This window comes from Phocoena sinus, chromosome 3 (assembly GCF_008692025.1).
Source record: "Phocoena sinus isolate mPhoSin1 chromosome 3, mPhoSin1.pri, whole genome shotgun sequence".
Taxonomy (NCBI): domain Eukaryota; kingdom Metazoa; phylum Chordata; class Mammalia; order Artiodactyla; family Phocoenidae; genus Phocoena; species Phocoena sinus.
Genome location: NC_045765.1, coordinates 11,477,731 through 11,484,616, shown reverse-complemented (window position 1 = coordinate 11,484,616; position 6,886 = coordinate 11,477,731).

Below are 6,886 nucleotides of genomic sequence, written 5' to 3'. Positions count from 1 at the left end.
AAGGGCATGTTTCCGCCTCCCCAAGAAGCCTGAGCTGCTGGGCAGGAGGGAGCCGGCACTCATTTCCATTCCTGGCCTGGGTCTTAGCACCTCCAGGGTGTTCTGTCATCCACTTTCAGGAGGAAAAACAACACAGCCAGCTCCCAGAGACCGTCCTTACGGGCATCAGGCCTTCCCATTTGGCCCTGGGTGATGTGTGGGGCTTTAATAAGAACGGGCTGACTCTCCTCATCCCTGTCCCGGTCCCATGAATGAAAGGGGACGCCTGCTTCAGAATCTCACAGTGCGTCTGCATTCCACAGGCCTGTCCCGTGCTTTTTATTTCTCCCCCTCTTTCCAGCCCTCTGCTCCCCCCAGCCCTGTGTTCAGGTTGACAGGCCGCAGGCCTGTGCCCACCCTGCGTGGGAAGTCAGGCGGGCTGTGAGGCCTCTGCCTTCAAGGGCTTTGGGCATCTCCAGCCACATTTGCTCTGGTGTCTAAACCTCAAAACCATTTTTTTTTTTTTTGTTATTCTCTTTTGCTTTTCTTTAAGAGGCCAGCACCACTGTCTTATAAATGAGATTTGTCCCCTCGGGGCAACTTAAAGTGTCTCTTCTGCTGCTAATGGACGATTGATGTCGTGTCTCTGTGACCCGCTCGCCATGTAAAGAATTAACCTCATACCTTAGCAGACGTCGTCTCCTAATACTTTCCTTTTATTTAATAAAAATGTTATGGTAAAAAGATGGAGCGGGCCCAGTGCTGAGCTTGTGGGCTTGATGGGTCGCAGATTCCTCGTGTCCTTGCATGTTTGGGTGCTCCTCTCCCCCCTCGCCCTTTTCCAGCATTGCAGAGGAGCCGGAAGTGGGGCCGGCCTTTGGCTCAGAGGCCTGGGGGCAGCAGGAAAGGAGGCTAGGACTTCCTTCCACCCGGCGCCCAGAAGACAGAGGGCAACCAGCCGGGGCAAGGCAGCCTTCCAGAGACTCTTTCCAGGTGGTTCCTTGCGCCTGGTGACCCGGCCCCCTGCCATCAGCCAGCCCCACAGCCCCTGGCAGGTTCTGTCTCCATCTGCTCAGTCCTGGGACTCCAGGTTGGGAAGCTGGGGAGCCCCCCTCCACAGAGGCTGTGATAGGGGAGGAGCAGGGCAGGTCCTAAAGGAAGCATGAAGTCACTGTGCTTCCCTATGGGGCTTCTGGGATCATCCTCAAAACGTCACCACAGGCCTGGTGCTCCTGTGCGGTGGCCGTCGGGGCCCGGGGTGAGGCTGGGTGTGTGTATGGGTGCAGGGTGGAAAAAAGAACTTGGTTGGGAACCAGTAAGGAGCCCACACTGCCAGGGTCATAGAAGTGAAAAAACAGCAGCCCTCAGGGACTTACTCCAACATTCTAGCCCCTTCTCATCACCCCCAACCTGAGCTCCCCCAAAGAGAACCCTTCCCTGCTGGAGGCACGGCCCCTTTGGGGGGGGCAGGGAGAAGCCTTTGCCAGCTGCAAGTCCCCCCAGATCAGCTCACACCTCAGAACATCTTGTCCCCAACGAGCTGGCAGGGGCGCCGGCGCGGAGTTGGGGGCGGGGAGGTGCTGCCATATCTAACTGGGTCGATTGTACATAACCGTCTGGGCTGGTTCATGCAATGTTCTCAGGGGCCCCCTGCCCCTCCCTCTCCACACCCACACCCCCCCGGAAGAAAGGAAAATTATTTTTCGTATTGTAAACTTTAAACACGAAAAAGCTGTTTTTAATTTAGCAGAAACTGGCTTGCATCTTCACTTTGTGCACATTTGTGTCCTTCAGAGGGAGGCAGAACATGCGTGCACACAGGCACGCAGACGCTTACACGCACACCTGCACTCATGCATCTGACACCCACATCCACGTGGTCACGCTCACAGGTAGCCTTGTTCATAGGCCGTGTAACGTGCTCACATGCTCACTCACGCACAATTAAACACACAGCTCACGTGTGTACATGCTCCTGGACTAGCCTGGCCCTCCTCTGCACAGCACCCTGAAGGGGTCTGGAGCTCATCACCTCATCACCTCCTTCACCTTTTGCCCAGGGCAGCTTGGGCACGTAGGGACTGAGCTTGTGGCGAGCCCGTCTGCTTCCAGATATCCTGCTTTCCCACCGTGGCCCTGGATGTGGCCGGCAGGAGCCTCCCTCTGCACCTGGGCTTGGGCTGTGGGAAAACGCCATCTCCTGGGACGGTGGGATGGAGGCCCACGAGAGGGAGGCCAAGTGTGACTTCTGGGGCCTCACAGTGAGCGAGGGCCAAGGGGGCCTCGGGGGAGCCGTGTGAGGTGGGAATCTGCCCCAGACCTGGCCAGCTTGGAAACCCGCCCCTGGCTTCATCTCTGAGAATGCAGCTCCAGCCCCTCTGTTCTCACGGGCCCTGGAGCCTTTGCTTCTCATGGTGGAGCCTCGGCGCATCAGTTTTATTAGGGGCACCTGGCCATGTGTCCCAGGAGGCACAGCCTGAATGTTTGTTGCACAAATGACAGCTTTTGGGGTGGGGTGGTGAGAGCAGAGTCTCATCCACTCCAGGATCCGTGGGCACCATTGGCCTGCAGACCCCCAGGGCAAGAGGGCCACGAAGCCGTGCTCCTGCCCACGACAAAGGGCCCAGCTTAATTCTTGTGGCTGACCCCGCTTGTTGCCATCCCGGCGATCATTTCACCCTCCTCACCAACAGAGCCATGGTTTGGTGCCCAGCCTCGGGGGTTAATTTAGGATTTGGCTGAGCCATTCTTGGCAACGTCTTTTGTGGGGGTTTTTCGCGATCTGGGCACATTTCCCAGTTCTGGCCAGCAAGTTTTAAGGGGAGGTCTGGGGTAGGGGTTTCTGGACACAGGAAAGGTTTTATAAGCCCCCTTCCCTCCCTTACTGTTTCCTACGAGGACATGATGCCAGGAGCTTCTGTAGCCATCTTGTGGCCACGAGGAGCAAGTTAAGACAGGCACAGAGATGCTGCCTCCCAGAGCCCTGAAACCATGGGGGCACCAGTCCCACCCTGGAACCTCTTACCTCCAGACTCCTTTTTATGAAAAATCACAATGTCTGTGCCACTTAAGATACTAGTGGTCAGATATTCTGTTAATTGTAATCCAAACAGTTCCAAAATTATAATATAAATGTGACAGATGCTGGGGTTTCCCCATCTTATGTAAGTCAAGGTTTTAATTTGCAAGCAGCGGAAACACCGGCCAAATTAAATAGCAAAAATGTGCATTGGAAGTCTGTTCAGTTCCTCACAAAAGTGGCAGGAAGGCTGGAAAACCAGGCTCAGAAAGTGGTAGAAATCAAGGAGGCGAGGGTGATTAGCTGAAATCATGCCAGGGAACTGGTTGGTGAGGTCACTCCTGCCACCACCACAGAATCCAGATGCCTCAACTGGCACTGCCATTGGTACTCCGCCATAGCTGCCCCTGGAAACTGCATGCTCCTGCCCCAATGCTGTGTCTTTGCATCACTTGGAAACATCCTGTTGGCCCAGCCCATGTCCTGCTCCAATGCCCTAGGGAGTGGGGAAAGTTAGTACCTCAGTGGATTAGTCAGCTGCTGCTGCTGTGTAACAAGCAACCCCAAGTCCCAATGGCATGCAAAAATATTTTTCACATGTCTGTGACTCAGCTGGGGTGGGGTATTTGTTCTAGGCTTCCCTTGGCTGAGCAGCTCTGCTTCCAGGTGCAAGACTGTGGAGTAACCAGGAAGTTCAGCTCCACCTACCTTGCATCTTCCTGGGACCAGCAGCTAGTCAACCTATGTTCTCCTCTTACAATGGTGCCAGAGGACAAGTGGGATCACATGAGGCTTCCTAAGGTCCAGATTCGGAACTCTTGTGCTGCTGCTTCTACCCATATTCCTTTGGTCAAAGCAAATGATGTGCTCAAAATCAGGGCTGGGTAAATATCCCCTACCTTATGCAGGAAGAATGCACAGCGGTGTGGCAAAGGGTGGGACACAGAAACGAAGGGGAACTGAGGCCCATAATTTGACTGATCACACCATTGGCTTTGGAGCCTCTGTTGTCATCGGGGAGGCTGAATTCCCATTATGGGGATTCCCCAGCCTCCAGATGCTGGGCCACCAAAAAGAAAAGCCAGCTGTATCTCTTCTGCAGCCACTGCCCCCTAGAGGTTGGGGAATCTTTCTCTTTTATTGTGGAGTAGATTGGGGCTGTAAGTGTCCTGGGCTTTTGGACAGCGGGTAGCGGGGGGCTCTGTGAGGCAGTTTAGCTGGAGCTCGGCCAAGTCTCAGGGCATTCTGGTGTCACTGGAAGGCCTTCCCCAGATGTCCCTTCAGCGTGGTGGTGGTTGTGGTGGGGACTGGACGGCTGGCTCTGCCCCACCATACCCTAGATCCATCCCCCTGGGTCCCTGCCCCCTCAACTCCAGCCTCCTTGGCAGTCCGGCAGTCCGCCCCGTCCTACCTTCCACCCCACACTCAGCCTGCGGTGGGGGGCGGAGGGGCCTGGGTCCTCATCTAACCTCTTATTCGGTCGTAAGGAGTGAGCTCCATGTCTGGTGTTTCTGGCTCCCATCGGGTTCTTCCCTTTCGCTTCATAATCAAACCTGGATCTTGTTTTGCCTTTCAAAACTCTGTCTGATGAGGGCCTGGTTTGGAAGTCAAAGACGGGCCCTGGATGGTTTTCCTCTTTGCCTTCCAGCTCCCAATAGCCCGAGTTCACCTTCATGCAATGTGGGTACCCTGGATTGACTAAGATTCCATATAAGGCAGTGCAGAAAAGTGAGCCATGAAAACTAACATCTCGATGTAGGGTTTTGCTTCCCTAACAGTTGAGTGCTTGCGAGGAAGCAGGCGCTGAGCTAAGTGCTTTACATGCATTATCTATTTAATCTTCCCAAGAGCTTGCTCTGCGGAGTGCCATTATCTGCATTTCACACGGGAGGACAGTGAGGCTCAGAGACATGAAATCACTTGCCTGTTGTCACACAGCTGGAGAATTGGCAAGGGCTGGGCCACGCAGAAACGCACAGGAATTTAGGTTTTAATTTAGCTTGTATTTAGAAGCTTTACGTTGAGGGGTGCTGTGGCCTGGATGCAGGGGAAAGGGCATTCTAGGCAGGGAGACAGCCTGTGCAAAGGCCCACGCAGGATCAGCAAGGCTGGATGGAGGACATGAGAAAGGGAAGGGTGGGAGAGGATGCTAGGGAAGCTGGCAGAGAAAAAAAGGCAGCCAGCCAGAGTTATGGAGCACAGGAGAGAAAACTATATCATGGAGGCAGCAAGAAGTAGCTTATAGGACTTGCCTCTTAGCTCACACTTGGATGTGCTCTGTAACTCAAGTGAAGCTATTTAAGAATGGGATACTCCTGGGACTTCCCTGGTGATCCAGTGGTTAAGAATCCACCTTCTGGGACGTCCCTGGTGGCTCAGTGGTTGACTCCATGCTCCCAATGCTGGGGGCTGGGGTTCAGTCCCTGGTCAGGGAACTAGATCCCACGTGCATGCCGCAACTAAGAGTTCGCATGCCACAACTAAGGAGCCTGTGAGCCACAACTAAGGAGCCCACCTGCCACAACTAAGACGCAGCACAACCAAATAAATAAATAAATATTAAAAAAGAAAAAATAAAGAGTCTGCATTCTAATGCAGGGGACGTGGTTTCGACCCCTGGTCGAGGAACTAAGATTCCCACATGCCGCGGGCAACTAAGCCTGTGTGCCGCAACTACTGAGCCCACACTGCACCACAACTAGACAGTCTGTGTGCTGCAACTAGAGAAGCTCACGTGCCACAACAAAGAGCCTGCGCTCCGCAATGAAGACCCAGTGCAGCCAAAAAAAAAAAAAAAGAAAGAAAGAATGGGATATTCCTTATCCCTTTGGGTCAGGGTTGGCTGGAGAAGGACCCAGGGCTGTGTGAGTCCAGAGGGAGGAACAGCTCTGCTTTGGGGTCAGGAATGGCTTTCTGGAGGAGGGGTCATTTGAGGTGGGTTTTGAGGGATAGATAGGAGTTTCCCAGGCATATTCATTTAACAAACCCTTCCTAATTCCCCATTTCTGACTAGTCTTGTGTTAGCTCTGGGGAGCCAGGGAAACAGAATGAACACAGATGAGTATAAAATGAGGCCTAAAGTGCTCAGAGCCATCAACAGAGAACAAGCTTTAGGAGTAGGGAATTGGGTGTGTCTGTGTTCTTTCTGCATCACACAGGAAATTCAAGCCCCCGGAGTGTCTGAGAAGGGTGAACATACTTTCAGCTTCTGATCTCTGCTCAGTCTATAGGGGAGCAGACAGTACTCCAGACACAGCTGCCTTCAGAGGGTGGGATGTTCCTGGATCATGGGACAAACATTCAAGGGTATACTTTAGATAGCGCCCTCAGAGTGGGTCTGCCAGAGGAGAGGTCTGAAAGATGAGAAGGTGCCAGCCATGAAAGGATCTGGGGGGAGAGCAGTGCGGGCAGAGGAAACAGCACATGCAAAGACCTGGAGGTGGAGTAGCAGGGAAGCCAGGGTGGCTGGAGTGAGGGGCCGGGGTGTGTGAGGACCCTTCGGGCCACTGGATTTTTTTCTGAGTGTCATAGGGAGCATGAGATCCGCCCCCTTTTACGAAGACCATGAGCTGCTCCAGAAGTCCTGCCCGGGCCACACTGGGTGGTGGAAGGTGCCTTTGATGAAGGGAGAAAGTGATAAAGTCAGGGCTGGGTTCTGCCTGGGTCACCAGACGCCCTGGCCTCACCCTTCTCAGGGCTGGGGGTCAGTGGAGTGGGAGGAGGGCTTTGGTCACTGTCTGGCCATTGTGCAATAAGCAGGCTTGTGGCTTCCTCTGACTCATCACCAGGGTTTAGGATGGATCGAGTTGCTGCTGGGGTGCGGGGTAAACGGGGGTGAGTAGGGCGAGCACTGGCCCCTCACCTCTGCCCTGTGGGCACGGCCTCTTG